Below are 21,684 nucleotides of genomic sequence, written 5' to 3'. Positions count from 1 at the left end.
GAAGCTGTTTTTCCTGCAAAACTTAACCAGGTTAAGTTTTATACCCTGCATGCCATTAACTTGTATTATTTGTTTATTTAATTAATTTGTGAGTCTCATATAGTAAAAAATATATCCAATAAAATTATCTGACAAAACTGCATTTTGGATCTGCTTATCTCTGTGGCTTCCCTAGAGTCCAACAAGAAGAGCCTTTGGAAAAGCAATTCAACGCCACAGGGAAGTTATGTTCCGGTTCCCAGTACTCGATTCCCTGGCTGTAATGAACCTTAGATTAAACCAGCAGAATTCAACATGTGAAAAAAGCATTACTGGCAAGGTTTTAAGTTTTCACAAAGAATGAGTTCATTATTAAAACATATTGCCTAAAGCCTGAATGGAAAGCAAGATGTACTCAAGAACATACTGTATTTTTTGGAGAAAACAGTTCAAAATTTAAAAAGAGAATACAAGTTGCAGATATGATTAATTTTAATTAATTTAAGGATTTATACATTAATGAATTCAGAGATCAAGTATCATAAAATACACAAGTATGGTATACATTTATTACATTATTAGTCTGAATACTTTAATAAAGCCTCATTTAAAATTATAACCAGGTACAAGCTACTACATTGTGTCCTTTATTTACACCGATTAGCAATCAAAGCACAGGTTTCATGCATTGTTAAACCTATTAAAACTAAACTGTAAGATTTGATTATTCATTTTGATACATATTTAATTTAGACTAAATACTATGAAGCCAGATGTTGTAACATATGAAGCCCTTGATTGCAACATGTGATTTAAGCTCCATACTTTTGTATGGCATACATTTAAATATGCAGAATTCAGACAATTACACTTTTTAATTACAGAATATAGACTATGAAACCACAACAAATGAGTATTAGAAACAGATCCCAGTGTACTAAGAAAGCAAGTATTTATTTGAGATAAATGTGGAAGTAAACAAATACTCTTTATGTTACAATATAAAGCATAAAAGTTCATATATATGTATATCTTTACTAGGCTCTTAGTTTTATAGGAACAAGTAATAGGTTTATTCCATGCTGAAAAAAAGAAGAAAAAAGAAGAAAGAGAACACAACGTTTCGGCCGTGGAGCCTTCTTCAGGCCTTCTTCACACCTGAAGAAGGCTCCACGGCCGAAACGTTGTGTTCTCTTTCTTCTTTTTTTCAGCATGGAATAAACCTATTACTTGTTCCTTTGCAGCCTACGCATGCTGACGCAGCTACCCACCTGAACTACAACCGCTCTTAGTTTTATACTCTACTAGATTGATACGTACAATGCATGTCTTGAGATGCATTGCACCTTTTATGAATTTGCACTTCAGTCTGAGGTTTAATGCAGATTTGCATATGACACAATAACATTAGAGGTTATCCTAAGGCGTAGTGTCTGTCTGTGTGTTCAGCTTAATGAAGTTCAAATCATAACAGACTACACAATTGATCCTATGAGATTGATTACAGATTTTCCTAACAAATCTATGTTGTGATTCAGACTCCAATGACAAGTTTTAGTATCCTGTCAAATCAGTGTGATGCAACTGAAGCAAATATAAATAAGTTTCAGTAGAAGTCCTTCAACAAATGCTGTTCACACTACAAAGCACAGAACCAACTGTTGTTTTGACATACATGAAAATTAACTTAATCTCCGTTCCAGTAATATTTGATCTATTTTATAATGTGGGTCCTAAAGGGATTCATCTGAAATATGAATGTGCTCTAACTTCCATGATACTGTACATATGGACTATGGATACTATGGTTTCTAAGCTGCTGTGATTCAGCATGCTGGACCATTGTGGGAGGTGTTGTTGAAAGAACCCAAGTCAAACCCATATTTCAGTGTCATTTGTAATAATGTTCACTAGAGCTCCTGCACTAAAAAAGCAAATGAGATTAATGAGGCTCATCTCTTAAACAGCAGGTTCTCCTACTTCTTGTCTGCAGATATGAGAGGTTCATTAGTAAAATTGCTTCTGTGTTACTTAAAATTTTGTGATTTAATTCCTGTTGTTCAGTATTTGTTTTTCTCAAAGAATGTTTTACAATTAGTTTTGCAGTGAGAGTTTCATTGTGTTCTTGTCATTCATGATATTGCAAGTTACCTAAAAGATGCATTCTTCCAGTCCCAGTTCTTAACCACATGTATTGACTGCAATGATGAGTCTAATGTTACTATCCTGTGGGGTGACGATTGTTGCTGTTAATATTTTGCCTGAAATGTTGGAATCAAGTTGAAATTAGAAAGCAAATTAATATTATATACAAGATGCATATTATTTGATTAAGTGGAAATGTTTATCTGATTCAATACCCAAACAATGAACAAAGAGCAGCATATACTGTAGGACTACACATGTCTCCCAGGTTCTTTTATCTTATGTAACATCGTTGTAAAATCATGTTCTTCACTGCTATGAAGTGGGATGCTTGTGACCATATCGTTGGCTAGTCACTTCAAATAAACTAGCATAAAGAGCAGGGTTACACATGCTGTTAACAATGCTAGCTGAAGAAATTCACTTAAGATACAGAATACTGCAATAGGGATGCAAATTTCAGAAGAAACGTATATTTCTCATAGGTCAGTTTTTGACTGTGATGGATGAAATTCCACAGGGGGAAGTCAGTTTCTTGATCACAAACTTTATTATCCAAAAAACAACAGTATGATGTACTGTATGATTCATGTATACATTATGATTAGAATTATGGATTGTTAAAATCACTCATCAAATCAAGTCATCAATGTGATGAAGAACCACTGTTCAGACCTTATCATCTTGTAACTTTGGAAGTAATAATTATCTTTTGCCAAAGACTCCTACAGGGCAGGTGTGCTTTTACTCCATCTACTGTAAACTACCCCATGATACAATGCCATGTTCTAACAAATGATGCCAAATATGAAAAAAGATGGATAGAACAGCTATAAACTTTTGGGATCAAATGCCCCTGAACATCATATTCTTATGGTAATGGATAACCTGTATGCTAATGTGGCTCCTGCTAATACTGACATAGAAAAGTGGAACATGATTTGATTACTCGTCAGTTCCTGTGTAAATAACAACCTTGACATCGGAAGCACTGTATTCTCACACAGACATATTTACACAGATACTCAGAAGTCCTCAAATTGGAAAGACATCAACCTAATTTATCAAATAGTAAACCACTGGTGAAGATTGTTAAATGATGTATGATCATTCTATGTAAGGCCTGATGTACAGTAAGCACTGACCACTAATAAATCACCATAAGATTGATGTTCCAGGACACAAAGATACATAATAAGCTGCAGACAAAGGTGCAATCCAATATTAGATGTTCAAAGGTGATACAGCAGTACAGAAATACAATTTCTTGAATAAGTTCTAGACTAGAGTAATCTCTTTACAGTCATTTGCTGGAAACTAGCAGTTATAACTCCTGAACTGTTATAACAGAAAATTATGATTTCAGCACTTATGATTCATCACATCTATTGATGATTGAAATTCGATTGAAACCCACACCTGGCTTGGGAACAGCTCACTACCGCAACCAGAGCATTCCCAAGAATACATGCCTTCCAACCCAGCCTGTGAGAATGAGATCAGGCCACTTGTCTGTACATCTGACTACCTATCAATCAGGCAGCAAATCTTCTAATCAAGGTGCCATTAAACCATCACATTTAAGGCTTGATTCACTGTTAGAACAGTGTTCTGACATTGAGCTACTGTGAGCTATTTGGTAGTCGGCATTCCACCCATTCCAGCACTGGTCAGTGTACAGAACCCATTTGCTGTATTACTCAGGCAGCCCTGTTCCTCTCAGCCAGTCAGTCTGATGCCCTGGGTAGCCAACTTCCAGTTGGCCCATCGGCTCTGTAGCCGGACAACCCTTCACAACTAGTTTCCCACCTGCGTATCACCTCTCTGGGCTGTTTTAGGAATTACATGGAAAAGGACAAAGCCCTGCACTTGGATTTCAGCCTGCCAGACCTACAGCAGTCCTCAACTGCAGGTGACTGTGGTGTAACAGGATTGTAAGCCAATCTGACATTGATCAATCTCATTGATGATGTCCTTGATTTTAAAATACTCCAAGCATGTAGATGCAGATAAGAAAGAGATACAAACAAAAAAGATACCAACACAAATGAACAAATGGATCCATGGAAAAGATCCACAAAACACAATTAATATAGTAGTTCAGGTGGAGCTGAAAGAAGAAGGCACCTGAAGAAGGCTCCATGGCCGAAATGTTGTGTTTTCTTTCTTCACTTTTCAGCATGAAATAAACCTACAGTATTATTTGCTCCTTTGCATCCTACACGTGCTGACGCAGCTACCCACCTGAACTACTACAGCCTACACCTGCTGAGACCCACTATGCCTTTCTCCAAATCTTTTTCTAGATCTCTTCGTAATACCTTCTCTTTCTCCCTGGGCCACTTGCCCCCCTCGCTCACTTAACCAGAATTACGTCTCTTCACAGCTATCTGCTCCAAGACCAGGCTTTCTAACAACCTTTTATTCCTTTACAGATGTCATCAACATAATATCATTCCTAAAGAATTGAGCCTGAAATTTAATACCTTTTCTTTTGACTCTGATACCACCCAGAGTAACACTCAAAGACCTCTAACACAATTTTCTAGGAAACTAATGCTTTCTACCGTTTTCCCCCTCAAAAAATAAATTAAAACACGTTGTGTTTTTTCTTCTCTTTTCAGCATGGAATAAACCTATTACTATTAATATAGTGTCAACATTTACAATACATTTAATTAAACAATTCATTTTACAAATACAATTTCCCTGTACTTTTTATTTGGCAATTAAGCATATTTCTATGATCAAACAGTGAATGAAGACATTAGTGCTGAAATTCCACATTACAGAACAAGAATGTTGGAGCTTCTGCTCCAACTATAGGCTACACTATGCTGGATCCCCTAAGGTAAAAAAAAGACAGGCAGGACAACAACAAGATAGCATAGGAAAGTAATGGCTCGGCTAGAAGATGGTTCTATTATAAAGCTGAAAGCTGAGAGAATTGAGACCAAAATCAGATGGAGAAAGATAATGCAATACCCACAACATATCAGAAAGGAATGAGTAAGTATATTAAAGTGGATGTATGATACAAATGAAGTAACAATCCCAGAATGCTTCCAGAATGAAGTCCTTCACATGGCAACATTATCTTGGGAAAAAATGGTCTTCTGTAAGTAACATAATCACCAGTTCAAATAATATTTATTTCAAAATAAAATATCAACATTGTCTTGTTTTGTTGTTTGTTTTATAACTGAAATGTAATGTTCAAAACCTGTGAACAACGAAACTGCATTCTGAATGGGTGTCTTAGCTGCTTGATCCACTCAGAAGCCCAACAGAATCAAATCTTAATTAAATAATAAGATTCATAAACCTGAATGATTCATAAACCATGCAAGCTTTTAATGTCCTTCTTGGTCACTTGGAAGAAATTATTAAATTACATCACGATCAAAATGTTTACAATAAATCTAAATTGATATTTAATTCAGACTTAGATTTTGACTATATAAAAAGTGTATTACTATATAAAAACTATATAAAAAGTGTACTGTACGCCCCTTTAGTGTGTCACGTTTTTATATTTATTAAACAGATACATAATTTAAAACATTTAAATTGGACATAACATTAACCAGGTCTTTTTATTTGTGATCCCAGTTGGAAAGATAAAGGAATGCTGTAGACCTCCCTGTATAATATTGTAAATATATGTTTTATTGTAAGTTTTCTTTAGTCACATTAATCCAGTGTAATGAATAACCATTTTATTGTATACACATAAAACACCTGTCTACACCTATTCTGACTTCACACCTCTTGATTGGCCTCTCTTTCTGTCCCCTGCTCCTGGCTCTCGCTCCTCCTCTCTCCCAGCCTTTGTTCTCCCACTACATTACCTTTGCTTACTGCCTTGTCTTTCTCACACCTGAAGAAGGCTCCATGGTTGAAACATTGTGTTTTCTTTCTTCGTTCTTTCAGTAGTTTTTCAAGTTTTCTTTGTCTTTTCTCTGGTTAATGTCTTTTTCACAATTTCTGTTTTTCCATTTTTTCATTGTTCCCAGAGTGGGGCAGGGCTGCATGATTGGAACCCAATTAGTAAATCCTTGTAAAACACAATGTAATAATTACTGATATTCAGAAAAAAATGTCCTTGTCACTAGCTGCTACTGTACCAAAAACCAAACAAAAGGTACTGCATCTCTAGCTGGCCTAGTGGTCATTTTATGGACAATTATTTTCATTTTTCATTACACACAGTGGCATTCTAAAGACCATAAACATGGCTGTAAACTGTTCCAAAGCTGCATAGCTGGCTTTAAATTTAAAATTTAAGAGCTTTTGGTGTGTGTTTCTTTATGCATCAAGAATGATAAAAGGGTGCAAGTACAATGCAACCACCAAGGAATGAGACACTCCTGTGTTACATCAGAAATGGTATGCATCAATAAACGCTGAGAGAGAAACCACTTCAACACAGTTGGTAAAATTCTTTCTTTACTTTCCTTATGGCAGGATTCTCACCTTTCCTAGCTACAGGTTTGTCCTTGCATAAAAGGTGAGCCCTGCTTTTCACTGTAACAAAATAAATAAAGCATGTGGGTTGTGAGCATTAAATGCAAGTTTATTACACTTACTGACTACAAATCAGATATTGTGTTAAATTAAATTCTGTTAAATTCTGTTCAATTATTCAAACCTATTACAATTTTGATTCAGATGGTGAGACACTGGGCTTGGTTTCATTGGTTAACCACTGGCTCTCTCAATCTCTTTCTAAATAGGCAAACTGACTTTTATAATCACTTGCAAACAGTCCAAGTCAGGACTTTTCTCCAAGAAGCCAGGCCAAGAGAACATATACTGGGAAAGATATTCTTTCTGAAACAGAAGAACTCCTGTGTTCACAAATCCACTGTTATTTTTGACTGATCAATGAAATTAGACAGTTGGCCTGTTTTATTCTGTCAACTTTCAGAATATTCTGAACAAATCAATAGCACAAAACAAACTGAGTTCCTCCTTTTGTCTATGTTGTGAACCTCAAGAAGACAAAGTGTTTTAAAGACCGAAATCAGCAGGGTGCTACTTTGGCAGAGCTGCCTGAGGTCAGTGGGAGCTGCTTAACAAAGCAAGACAAAAACTCTTTCTCACCTGAATTGGGACCCTCCCAGCACCAAGACTCTGCGACAGAAACCCAAATAGACTCATCAAGGGTGTCTGGACCATGGATTTTTGAGTATTAAATTTCATTAATCACATAATTCTCAAGAATTATTATTACAAACATGTTTGATGTTTAGTTCATAATAGCAAATGTATACTTACTTGTCTTCAACTTCTTCTGTCTGAGAATGTAAATGTAATTTAGTTACACAGTATGAGATTGTTAGAACCCATGAGCTAGTCTGTAAAACAATATTGTTGATGTGTATTTTAGCTCTGAAGTTAATAAACTTTGTAATCACTGATTGAATGATCAGATCTTTTTCACAGAAGATCATTTCACAGATATATATTCTATGTAATTTCTATTATGTTGTTTTTATTATGCATATTTTGGTTGTATCAATAAATTGTATTGGGTATTTAGAGTCCGTGTATGACTTAAATTATTTTGTTTGATTTGTTTCTAAAAGTCTTCAAGTACAAACTAGTAACAATTTACTGTTACAATTTCTGATGTACAGTATGTGTAAGCTTTCTTGGAACCTGAAGATCTCACAGTACATAAGTACACAGTACATAAGTACATAAGTACTTACATAACTTATGTTTGTTCCATTACGTGTGGTTTATTTTTCATTTGAACCTTGCAAGTGTTCATGGGAGATGTTGTTTAAATTAGCACCTCAACACATCCCCCAAATAACCACAGCAAGTGACCAACATAAAGAATTTAACGCAGAAAATGTTTATGAGGAAAGTGGAATACGTCCTCGGTTAATCTGGTATTTTTCGGCTCTTTTTTAGGATCTTTCTTTCATTCAATGACCTACCTGGCTAAATCTGTTGTTACCATACTTGATATTCCCTGATTAGTGGGGTGTTTTTGTATGTAACTTTAATCATTTTGCTTGCTAGAGAAACTGGTCTTAGCATTGTCTTTCTAATACTAAATTTTACCTCTGTTTAAGTGTTTTTCTAGTAACACCCTTCTTTTCAAAACGTAATTATTACTTTTTAACTGATATGTGCGGCCTAATTCAGAGAATGGTATTCAATACCACCTGGGTTTTAGATACTTTTTTTAAAATCATGAAAATTTTAAACACTGCAATTTTATATTCCAGACAATGTGTGAGGACATGGATATTTTTATTCTGAAATAATGCTGTATGTTAGCAGATCTCTTTAGTGAGTTTCACCTGTCAACCAAGTTCCAATTACAAATAAAATAAATCAATCAATAACCCTATCAAGACATGAAAATAAGAGGAGCCAACTTTGTTTTGTGACTAGTAGATTTTTGTAGTTTTAAGTATTAAAAAGAATCCTATCATAATAAGTTTAAAGGAGAGTAAATGACTAAAATAAAAAAACCCTAATTATATAGTACAATGGTGTATATAACTATTTTTCGGAGAGCACAGTTTCTAGTACCTTCATTCTGCCTTGAAGAAGCTGTCATTGACAGAGTATCTATGGAAACACACCTCAAGTGGCATTTTTCTTCTCACCTGCCAATACAGTCAGATTAATTAATTGTAAGTAAGACTATATTTAGCCCTTTAAATCAGCAGACGTTTATGAAAATTATAAGTAAGCAATTACAACTTTTGAAACAGCGATGGAATCTTTGTCAGGTAATCAATATTTCTACATTGGCCTTCAATGGATACGAAAAACATTTCTATATTTGTTTGGTTATTCAATAAATCATCAACTGTCTGAAAAAAGGTCTTTTGAAATTTAATTTAATTCTATGTTTCTGGTTCAGACACAAGGGGAATCGCAGCTTTTGTTCTTCGGTAACTTGAGTGGTGAAGTATTATTCAATAAACATCAAGAACCAAGTCATACAATTATGGCTGATGTTTTTTTGTAACATCAGTGACATGCAAGTAAAAATGAAATATTTATTGTATTATGTTATATATAAAATCATCAGCATGAAAAGATTATTCAATTGTGATTTTTTAAAAATCTAGTATTTATATGTGATATATCATAAATATGGCATATTATGGTTAAAAACTATAAGCTCCTCTCAAATTATTTAAGATACTGTAGGTACTGTAACAGGAAAAGAAACATGGATCTCTTTTTATACTTAAAATGTCTAAAAGTCTGGCATTACTGTATTTTTTTTTTCACTTTTAGTTTTATTTTCCCTGGGTACTATCATCAAAAGGGCAGTTTTCATAGTATTCATAGCTATCTAAAAGCAGGGTACCCTTATGACCTTAAATTTCATACAAAGACAAAAATGTTTGCTCTGTTGTACAGTGCTCTCCAAACAAACTACGCTTTTAAGCATCACTGGGACTGCAACTATGCAGGATGCCTCGACACGCTGTTGGAAGCACATTATACATTATATTGCAGAAAGGAAACTGTAAGAGAGGTATGCTCCTGGAAATCAGCCCCTTTTCACAGCAAACCACAGTAATGTGTGGATCGCTGAAACAGTTGAGAAAGGTAATGCATGCTCACTAAAAACCTTTTTAAGGATGAAATTTCAATACCTCTGCTTATCAAAATTGTTAATAACAACAATATATTTTATAAGGTTAACTATAAAAATGGTGCCACCACATTACTGCCTTGTTGCAGAAGTTAAGCACTGTGATAAGAGACTGGCCAGGAAAACCAGACTGTTGCTGCAAGTGGTGTTTATGGACCAGTATATGGTATTGTTCCCTTTTGACCTGCAACCCGTGAAGTTACGGGTCAAAAGAGTCCTTACAGTATGCTGTAAGAGGTACCATTCTTCGGATTAGATATTAAACACAACTACTTTATGAAAACATGTTCCACTAATTGAACATTTGGATTAAATAGATGCATTATTGAAGCAGATGCATTTTCAATGATTTTTATACATTTTATATATTTTTTTAAGGTTTATTGTTTTGGGATCATATTTTTTAGACTGGGGAACATTTTCAAATCTGATGCATGGTGGGCTGCAGAGACTGATTGCAGAACTGCTCGGTTTCAACCCCAGCTAGGTATAAACTTAGCATTCCCACATTACATACATGTAGAAAGTTTTTAACTTCATGGCTGTATGTTGGGCCCAAGTGACCTTTTGAAAGAGAAATACCTTTCTCCACACTTTGATTTTTTTCTTTGTATTTATATATTTGTCATGACCTCATCTAATCAGCCACAAACCTCTGTTTCTTACCACCGACGCTGACACATCCTAATTATCCAACCATGTCCCTAGTCCTGCACCACATAGGGTCCAATCCTCTTGCTTTACCCTCCGGCACCTCACAATATTTTCTTTGTAATATATTGGGCTTCTTACATTGTATTGCACTGTTCACTAATTGTAATCCAAAAATGTGTCAAATTAAAAGTTTTTTGAAAACCAATTTAATGTGCACATACACACCCAATTTTGTCATTTCCAGTGGAGGAAAAATGGATGATTCTTTAAAACTTATCCCTAAACCAGCCTGAAATGTGTGATCATTGATATATCATTTTAACAGTTTTTTTTTCTGCTCATTGAACATATGCATTAAAAAGATACATTTGTGAAGGAAAAAAAACATTATTTTTTATGAATGGCTTTGATTGTTACAGGCTCAAAATGTTTTGATTGAGGACCATTTTCAAGTCTGAGGATTGTAGGGTGTCAGAGACAATTTGCGCAACTGCTCAGTTTCAATCTCAGCTAGGGTTAGGGATAGCATTCCCACAGTACTTACACATTTTTTAATGGCTGTGTTTTGGGGCCCAAGTAAACGTTTTGAAGAGTGATATGCTCGTCACCAGCTGTCAGTGGGGAGGAGAACAGAGTGATGAAGCCAATTCAGAGGGGGGGGGTTCAGCGCCCCCAATTGGCCCCACTAACACCTCTTCCAGCAGCAACCTTATTTTTTCCCAGGAAGTCTCACATCCAGGTACTGACCAGGCTCACTCTTGCTTAGTTTCAGTGGGTTGCCAGTTGTGCGTTTTGGGGTGATATGGCTGTTGGGATACATTTTTCTGATTATATTGTATTGTACTGTTCAGAAATTGTGATCCAAAAATGCATCAAAGGAAAAGCTTTAAGAAAACTAATTTCATTGGGAAAACTCTTGCAATTTTATAATTTCCAGTAGAACCAGAAGTTTAAAAGAAGTCAGAATAGAATGGTTCTTCAAGCCCTAACCCTAAACTAAAAGCTTTAAGAAAAACAATTTCATTGTCAACCATTTTCAAATCTGATTAATGGGAGACTTCAGAGACTATTTACACAACTGCTAAATTTCTACCTCAGCTAGGATTACGGTTAGCATTCCAACAGTACATTTTTTTATTTAATGGCTTTATTTTGGGTCCCATGTGAAGAAGAGGAAGAGTTGCACTGTTCACAAATTGCGATCCAAAAAGATCCAAATTAAAGATTTAAGAAAACCTATTTTTTAGTGCATATGTTCTCAATTTTCTCTTTTCCAGTAGAACCAAGACTTAAAATGGAGGGACGACTGGATGTTTCTTCTATTCTAACCCTAAACCAGCCTGAAATGCTTTGTCATTGATTTATCATTTTAACAGCATTTTTCAGCTGATTGATGATTTGCTCTCCCGATGTTGGAAAGGCATGCCGTGGAATGGCCAGGAGAGCAATAAAGACCCTATGCGTAGCGGCAAAAGGGGCAACACAGAGGTTAGCCCGGGCTCAGGGGGTTAGACGATGTTGGGTAGAAACCTATGCCCTCAGGCCATAGGAGGAGACGGCCTGGTCCTAGGTGGGTCTTAAGACATCCGAACCCACAATGCTGGGCGAGGAGGAAAGGGTGACCTGGAAATATATAGCCCCACACAAAGACACACCAGAAGTACAAGAAAAGCACAGGGGAACTAGGAACAGGACAGAGTAGGAGCACCCTCTAGACGTAGAGGGCATGACATTTGCATAAAATTCAAGACATTATTGAATGGAATAAATTTACAATAATCTTTATGAATGGCTTTGATTGTTTCAGGTTCATATTTTTTGATTAAGGACCATTTTCAAATCTGATGAATGACTTAGACATTTTTTAACATCATGGATGTATTTTTGGCCTGTTGTATAATTTAGAGAGATACTTTTTCTTCCAACTTCTTTTTATCCTTATACATTTGTATTGCACTCTCTAAGAATTGTGATCTAAAAATGTCATTTACAGTGAAATCAGAGATTTAAATATAGTAAAAACTGTATGGTTCTTCTAATCCTAGCCCTAAACCAGCCTGAGTATGTGTTCATTGATCTTCCCTTTTTAACAGCATTTTTCAGCTGATTTGGCATTTGCATTAAATAGACAAATCATTGGAGCAGATGAATTTACATTTTTTTTTTTATTGTTTTGTGCTTATAATTTTTGGATTAAGGCCCATTTTCATATCTGACGAAAGGAGGGATTTAGAGACTGATTATTCTGTTTCAACCCTAGCTAGAGTTAGCATTCCCACAGAAATTAAACATTTCTGAGCTTCATTGCTGTGTTTTGGGGCCCAAGTAAACATTAGGAATGGTGATACTTTTCTCTCACCTTCAGTTTGTTTCAGGTACATTTGTCTGTTCATAATGTATTTCACTGTTTTCTTGTGGCCTCGGCGAAAAGAATGAAATACATGTAATATTGCCAGTATTGTAATTGTGTGAAAAGTAGAAAAAGATCAGATGTTTCTGGTTGCAATAAAAAGTACTGTATATAGCTGTTAACTGTGTAAAAATCCAGCCACAGTCAAACTAGTGTGTAGTTTAATGTTGTTTCACCAGGGAGGTGAACATTTCAAAATAATTATGTTGCTGTAAAACAACATGACACCCAGTACACAAATACTTTACTATCAATGATATCTTCACTGTTTGGGTCACCTTTATCTTCAGTTCTTCTCACCACCTTATTCTTGCTGGCAATTAAAGTACCAATCTGTCTTTACTACTGCCGCCTGTGCTACACGCTGTGTGATGTAGGTTCATAACATTATTTATATTATGGACCTTAATGCACTAAAGGCCTAATCCTGTTTTGTTATTTTTATTTATTGTATAGTTCCCAGATCCCATTTTAAGGGTCTGGAATCCAGCTGTATTTTTTTTTTTATTTATCAACAACTTCAGGCTATATAGAAGGGAAAAATTATCTATTTAAGCTTTAAGTGCATTAGTTTAATACTTTTTCAAGATGATGGCTGTCTATGGTTTAATGTTAATGAAGAAACCTGCTTGATTCTGGGCCCCGAGGATAAGAGCTGCCCTATTACTTAGGTATTCTTAATAACTAATAATGTATTTTGTGATCAAATCAAATTTACAGGTAAATAAAACAGTGTGGTGCATATTCAGTAGAACTGTGTGAAAAAGAGATAACATGATGTTTATTGCAAACAATTAAGCTTGTTGCTATTCACAGACTAATAAAAACAAAATGACTAAAAAATCAGTCATAAATGGTTTTATATTTGAAAGTGATTATGTTGCATATAGCAAACATACTGCCAGTTAGTATTAAAATAATACATTTGCATCTAAATGTAAAAACTGAACCTTCAGAAAGCTTCAGAATTCTAAATATCAAAGCCATGAAGCCAGCTTAAGATGACTGCATTTATTATAAAAGCTTAAGCTGTTCAAACTATAATCATTATGAAGTACAAGTGCACCTGAGCTAAATAATGTTAAAGCAATAGGTATTGCATCAGAGCTGAATTAATGTTAGATTAAAACTAAATAAATGCTCTTAGAATTTAAATTTTATATAAGATGTGCCTGTATGTTTTCAGTATGACCCTGTACTAGGTCCTACATATGCCCTTCTTCAAACATAATATCTAAGAGTGATAAAATTATCCTACGTTTTACACACTGTAATTTCTTTTTGGAAAGTAAGGTTACAAGATATGGTTTAAAACTTTAAAAATATGGTGAATAAATTTATTACTAAAAATATGGTGTTTGACTCCAAATTTCTCTCAGTGCTGAATGGTAATGTGTCCCTGGATGTATGACTAACCAAATTTTCAATGTATTGTAAATCATGCACAAGCATCTTTCATTAACATATATATTAAATTTTCATTTGCCTCCTGTTTTCTCCTTGAAACACCTAGTGACACACTATGGTTTATAGCACAACTGGAGTAAGCAAAGTGTCTTGGGCAGTGGGCCCCTTGATAACCATTCCCATTCCTGTTGTATGGCAGTGGTAGGGGGCATTTTAATATGTTGACGAGATTAATGACAGAAATTGTGTCCTTCATGGGACCTTGCATTGTGGTCTGAATTATTTGCTGTCCTACAAACTGGTTTTATTTTTGTAAACCACAAATACAAATATTTCATTGTATGGATACTGTTTATTATTTGATAAGAATACAAGAAATAAGTTCAACATTTCATTTTATTTGATAAATTATTTGGCTTGTCATGGTTTTCTGTTTGTTTCCATTTTATTTGTACACAAAACAACAGCTTATGCAAAAAAATACATGTGTTACAAGTTGTACTTCTGTTAAAATATTTAAACATTTCGGGGAACTCAAAGTTATAAAAGCAATTTCTCCTTGGAAAAGAATAAATAATTTCTTCAAGCATGTTGAGCACGATAGTGGGCGATTGTGGGTGTCCTGTGGGTGTCCTGACCAAATTTCCCATTGGTCTTTCCCAATGATTGCCTCCTAGTTATCCCCATCTTGAATTTGCTTCATTACCCTGCTCTCGTCCCCACTGATAGCTGATGTGTGGTGAGCGTTCTGGCGCACTATGGCTGCCGTCGCATCATCCAGGTTAATGCTGCACATTGGTGGTGGTGGAGGGGAGTCCCCATTACCAGTAAAGCGCTTTGAGTGGAGTATCCAGAAAAGCATTATATAAGTGTAAGCAAGTATTATTATTACTATTATTATTTATTTTTGATGGTCTTTGTATTCTTCACAACACCTCTTGATACAGTATGTTATCAGTTGTGTTTTCAAATGGAAATGTAAAATGACATTAATTAACTAACAAAGTCACCAAAGACAGCTGCAACAAAATTTTAAATTAAGTAAAGCTGGTTTGACACGTCATTGTGCAAATTCAAGGGATAACTGTGGTCATGGAGATATTTCCTTAATGATCTAGTGGGCTTATGCTCAAAGGCCAGACCTGACCCGGTGACCTTGAAAGTAAAGGTATGCTTTTGAACCATAATGACATCTGAAAGACTTCTCTGGCTACTTAATTCAAATTGCAATCATCTGTTAGGAATGGAAAGCAAACAATGCAGCACTAACTAAAGAAATATTGGACAGAAAGAAGCCAAAACATTCTTAGTAATTTTATAAGCATTACATATGCAATGAATTTAGAAACATTACTACAAGTTCTTGTTTAGTTTATTTTAACTCTATATCATGAATTAGTTTTTGCATCAATGTATTTATGATTTTAAGAAAAGCTATGAAGTATTCTAAAAAGTGCTATTAGTCCAATAGTATTTGTTCAAATCTAGTGTATTGCCAGAGAGGTCCCTCTCTACCTTCTGATATGGCATTTTTCTTCTGCAGTTTCTATTGTAAACCCTAAAAAACTAGTTATACATTGACTCAATATATAATTATATTTGGGTTTCTTCATTAATTTTAATTTATGGTTAACTACTGCTACCTCTGCTTCATTCCTCATTCCTTACTCTGCTTGCAAGACGATGAGCAGAAAAATTGTAATTACAGATGAGGAATTACAACTTATGTGATCAAATTCTTATCTTCTTTTTCATCATAGTTATATTATCCCAATCAGCTGTTTTTCTTTGCTTTATGAAATATGTAGAAATGTGTATAATTAGTTCATCTCCTTCTGAAAAGAAGCTGTTACACTGTATCTACAGGCAGCTTTGCATTTTTCATGGGCATGACAACATGTTTAACTTCCTTGGAAAAATTGCTGATGTGTCATTCATGGCTTTATTTTTTATATTGTTTCTCCAGTTATAATAACTTGTATAAATATTGTAACGCTTACGGCCGACAGGCACTGTGTAAGAGCCGGCGTACCAGAGCGGGTGACGTCACCGCCCTTCCCTGTGATAGCAGGACCACAGCTACTGGGCTGTGAGAGATGTCTCTTTAGCTCATGGGGCTAGGTCGCTGCAGAGAAACGCGGAAGTCCCGGGTTCGAGCCTCCAGTCGGGATGGGGCCGACCAGATGCGGCAAGGGCGCCTGCCTGAGCCCCCGTTGCGTTACAATATCTTCTAATAAATCTATTAAGTATAATAAATCTTATAAGTAATAAATCTATTACTGTAAACAGATGTCTTTAAATAGACTGTGTTCACTAAGTACAAAGTTGCAAAGGTATGAGCTGTAATTACTTCCTTCAATTGCTGAAAGGGACAATTTTGACTTCATAACACATTCTACTACATTACATTATACTGTAGTTTCTTTGCTTTTTTAATAAATTAAGCTCGGGAAATGTATGAAAATTTAGAGTCCTTAGAGATTAATTATCTACTACATATAATGTGCTTATGTTATTTCTGTCAAAATGTAAATACACTTTAAAAATAAAATCAATAACAATACCCTGGACACAATTCATTCTCCTTCTCAGATATTGAAAAATATCTCTTTTTTTCTGGAGGTGTATGAGAATAGAGGAGGTAGAAAATAGAGCAAGTGTAAAACAATTATATAACTGAATTGATTTAAAAAAAGCTAAAATCCTCATTCTTCATATCACAATACAGAAACAGTTTTTGTAATAAATCAGTTAAGTGCATCTGCTCCTCATGGGAAAGCTAGATTTAAATAGGTAGCTTTTAAATAAGAACAGTTTTTGCATAGGTTGTAAGCATCACGCTTTATGGTGTGCGTGTACTAAGCAGGTGTTGCTGAACTACACTGTCTTGCTAGATTAAATGCAGGGAATTAGATATTTCATCTTGGATCATGGGGTCATTATTGTGAGGAGATGATTAAATGCTGCACTTCACCTTGTAATTGAATATGGGTTATTTTGCTAAATGTGTTCAACGGGTTATTTACAGTACATGATGTGACAGAATTTGATATTCTTACATCAATAGAATGTGATCAATCTGACCAGACTTCCAACTTTATGAGGTTAAAAGCTACAAATCGCATGCCCTTGTTTGTTGTAGGCAGCATAGCCTTTTGTGACTTCATGTCAAGTGCTTGACTTCACCATGCCCAGTACTTCCTCAACACACCTTTGGGTACATGAACTTACTAAATTTGATTTTCTTAGATGGTCATGGGCATTGACTTCACCATAGATCAGTAGTCAAGTAGACATACAAGGTCTTTTAATTGGCACCATTGACCACTTCATCAATAAACCTATAAAGTGTTAAGTTGACTTCTTAACATCTAAGGGACACACATAATGAGTATACATATGAGTAGACCCTTAAATACTACATCATAAATGTCAGTTTTTCAGGCATTCACTATTTTCCTCCCTCTGGATGTACTGGATAGTTTTTAAGGACAGAATATTCCAGTCTGATATTCACAATGCTTTCATTGCTTTCTTGCTTGCAGCACAACAATTCTGGTCTCAAACAAAATACCTGGAATTATTGGTTGCTCCCTTATTCAGTGCCATTGAGTATTCAGACCTATTCTAAGATGTTTTTCTTCATGAAATTACAAAATAATGAACAGACATTTTTAAATTAAATACTATATTCAAAATCTTTGTGCTCAAACGGAAAACTTCTAATGGTAAAATAAATCACAGTAAAAATCAGCAAAAACTAAAGAGGAAAAATACTGAAAAATGTTGATTGGATCAGTATTCAGAACTGTGAACCTACTGTAATTTTAAATGCAATCACCTCTGGCAGAAATTACAGCCAAAAGTAATTTTGGGTAAGGCTTTTGCCAGCAGCACGTCAGCTTTTCGCAATTTTTGCTAGTTTTTTGTGGCATATTTGCTTAAGCCCTCTCATATTGCTTGTCTTTCCACGAATCATCAAAGGATTCAGACTGTAGAAGCATCCCGATAGCATAATATCGCCACCACCATGCTTAACTATAGGGCTGGTGAGATATACAGTAGTATACAGAAATCTACTGTCTGTCATCCCTTTTCCTTAATTTTGGGGGCCCAAACTTTTCACTGAGGATAGCAGTTTTTAATACACCTTGCGTACATGATAGCACATCTGGAATGATTCCATGTTTATGACTCTGGTGATTTCAGTCAGTCTTCCATGAAGGAGTTGGCATTCTTTTGATTTCTTGGAGAGGAAGTCAAATCATTCTCCCTTCACAAGCATCTACAGTATTTCCATTATGTCTTTTGGGGGCTTTAAATGTGGGTATTAAATTGGTTACTAAAATGTTTACCCCAACCATTACATGTCATTTTTAGCATAAAAAATTTGAATATACTGTAGTTTTGATTTAGTTTTGTAATATCACAATAAGAATAATCTTATATATCTAGAATGCTACCATTTAAGAAACAGTTATGAACAAATATCAGTGTTCTTTAATATTAATTTCATGTACACTGTAATAGCAACATGAACCCTATGTTGGAGGAACCTTTGGATCTTCATGCAATTTATTACAGTTAAACAGCAATTTGCAAATCATGCAATTTATTAAAGTTGAACCAGTTGTTGTTGTAGTATAATTTAAGTACTGCAAAGGAACAAGTAATAAGTTTATTCCGTGCTCAAAAGAGAAGAAAGAAAACCACATTTTGGCTGTGGAGTCTTCTTCGGGTGTAAAGGTGTTCTGTAGATTGAAATAGCTAAATTGGCATTTTTTTAATGAGGCCATTGTTTAAGGTGTATGACGAAATTCCAGAATTCAATCAAAGCTTTGTCTTTGAGGAATACTGTATACATTTAAGTGTACATTTGAAGATATCATTTGTTTTAGTGTAGCATTGTGTAAACAGCTGCTTCAAAAATAATCCACCAATCTATAACCATTTTATCCAATAACTGTCACAGGAAAGGCTAAGCGTCCACTTTCAAAAGATACTGTATGTGGAGTGTAATTTGACCACAGTGGCTATATATTTAGACTCCTCTTCAGGGTATTACATTAAAAATGTGTAATGTAAACGTGACTATTTCACATTAAATGCTCTAATGAGTTTAGGAAATGCTCAGTTTATATTTTAAACAGCTTCTTATATCATGAAGTACTGTACTTGTAACGACTAAATTGGTGTACTTTTGCTGGAGGCAGTATTTTTGCTTGAATTTAATATTTTTTTAAATCTGATTATTCAGGTTCATATAAGATGTCTATAGTGATTTTGAAAAGGAGGTAACAAATTGCTCCAGAATTGCAGCACACCATATTCACTAATATGCAATAAATGCACTTGAAAAAGTGGCTGGATTTATCGCTTCATTTTTGTGTACTATTATGCTTTTAAAGTCTAAAGTGACAATCACAGAATTTCTGGACTTTTAACTACTGAAACTTTAAAATTGAGTCAGGGTTGTCTTGATTGTGTATTTATGGCTCTCAAAGCACTCTAGCACTCTTCTATAGTTATGTGCAGATGCCTCCTTTATTCCAGCACTCCAGCATTCTTGTCCAAAATAGTCAAATAGATACTGTAAATTATTTTGATATTTGTGGTCCTGCAAGGCTGAGAACTCAATAGCCTAGCAAACAATGTAAAACAGGAGTGTAATTAGAGAATAAAGATTTAATTAAAATAGAAGATTTTGCCTCATATTGCAGCACTCAAAAGTCTGTATCTGGCAAGATCAAAAGCAGAGAAGTTTCACATGAAACCAAATGTTTTTTATCTCCCTTCTTTCTCATTCCTGAAGAGCACTGGAAGTGGTGAGAGAAAGAAAGGATGGATATAAAGGCTGGGAAGGAGAGTGACCCAAGGTTGCACAGTTGAGCTAAAGCTCCATGGGAGGCTTGGGTGGAGCACCAAGGGCAGTCTGGGAAAAGGTTGTTTTCAAGACTTAAGGAGATCAGACTAGAGAGACTTTCTTGGAAAAAGATACAGGACTGCAGATGGATTAATTTGACAGAAAAGCTGAGAGTGGATGATTATGGCTGGATAGGAAAACTGTAGATAGAGGTTGGCATTGCGATGGCAGACATTTGGTTTTGTTTCAAATGTTTTCAAACATTTCAAGTTTGGATTAGCTTTCTCATCAGCAGGAGGTCATGAATGGAATTTTAGCCATGAATTTCAATAAAATAGCATTTTATTTGACTACTTTTATCTTAATGTAGCAAAAAAGAGAGCACTTTATGAAAGGATAAAAAACAGGATCCAGTTAAAGAGAAATACTAGATGGTATCTTACTAATAGTACTTATGAAAATGAAAGATGTTATTCAGAAGCAATTGAACACAACAGTCATCAAATACAGAGGTAGTACCTAGTGAATAGAGCATTCCTCCACAGGTATCCATAAGAAAGATGACAATACTGAACCAAATATTTATCAACAATAAGCCTGACTTACATTACATATAAAGTTAGTGGGAAGTTTATATGAATTAGACTAGAGGTTTATCTCTATGGAAATAATATCCTAGGAAATAGTCAGCATGGGCTAAGAAAAGGTAAGTCTTGTCTAACCATCTGGAATTAGTTTAATAAGTAACAACAGTAATGGATACACATAGGGATTATGATATGGCGTATTTAGATATGCAGAAGGCTTTTCATACAGTTCCTTATGAATAATTGCAGATAGTAAGTATTAAGGGAAAGGTGTGTGTTTCGTCTGAGAATTGGTTATTAAATAAGAGGTACAGATGAGAGATGAATACTCAAATTGGGTGATGTAATTAGTGGAGTACAGCAATGATCTGTATTAGGTCCATTGATTTTCCTAATTTATACAAATGATCTGGTATAGTTAGTAAACACGTCAGGTTTGCAAGGGGCTGTTTGTAAAAAATATACCTGCTTCAACACTTCAATGAGGTTCAATGTGACTTCTTGATTCTCTTTTTAACAGGTAAGATGGACCAAATAGCTTACTCTTATCTGAAAATGTATTGTGTTCTTAGCTTAAATACTGTGTTAAATATTAGCTTTCATTAAGTGGAGGTACAGTACCTGTGTCAAACACTTGAGCTTTTTCTTTCTTCTTTCCTCTCTTCTCTTTCCTGTACAACTGAATAATATTTAACTATATTCAATATACTTCTGTTTCATAATTTCATAAGCACCCTTTACAGACCTAGATAAAATTAATTTAATGTCTCTCAACAGCAATGGTTAATGTTTACTTAATCTAATAGTTAATGCTAACATGTTTGATTATATTGTTGACATTAAATCATATTTTTCATATACATATTTTATGACATATAAGGGTATTGTAATATTGTCAGGGGTAAAGCCTTTTTATTTCATTTCTTTATATTTGAGGTTTACAGTATATTTTAATAAATAAGCCTCACATCAGAATAGCAAGTAGCCTTTATAAATATGC

This window comes from Lepisosteus oculatus, chromosome 10 (genome assembly GCF_040954835.1).
Source record: "Lepisosteus oculatus isolate fLepOcu1 chromosome 10, fLepOcu1.hap2, whole genome shotgun sequence".
NCBI classification, from domain to species: Eukaryota; Metazoa; Chordata; class Actinopteri; order Semionotiformes; family Lepisosteidae; genus Lepisosteus; species Lepisosteus oculatus.
Note: the sequence above shows the minus strand (reverse complement) of the source record.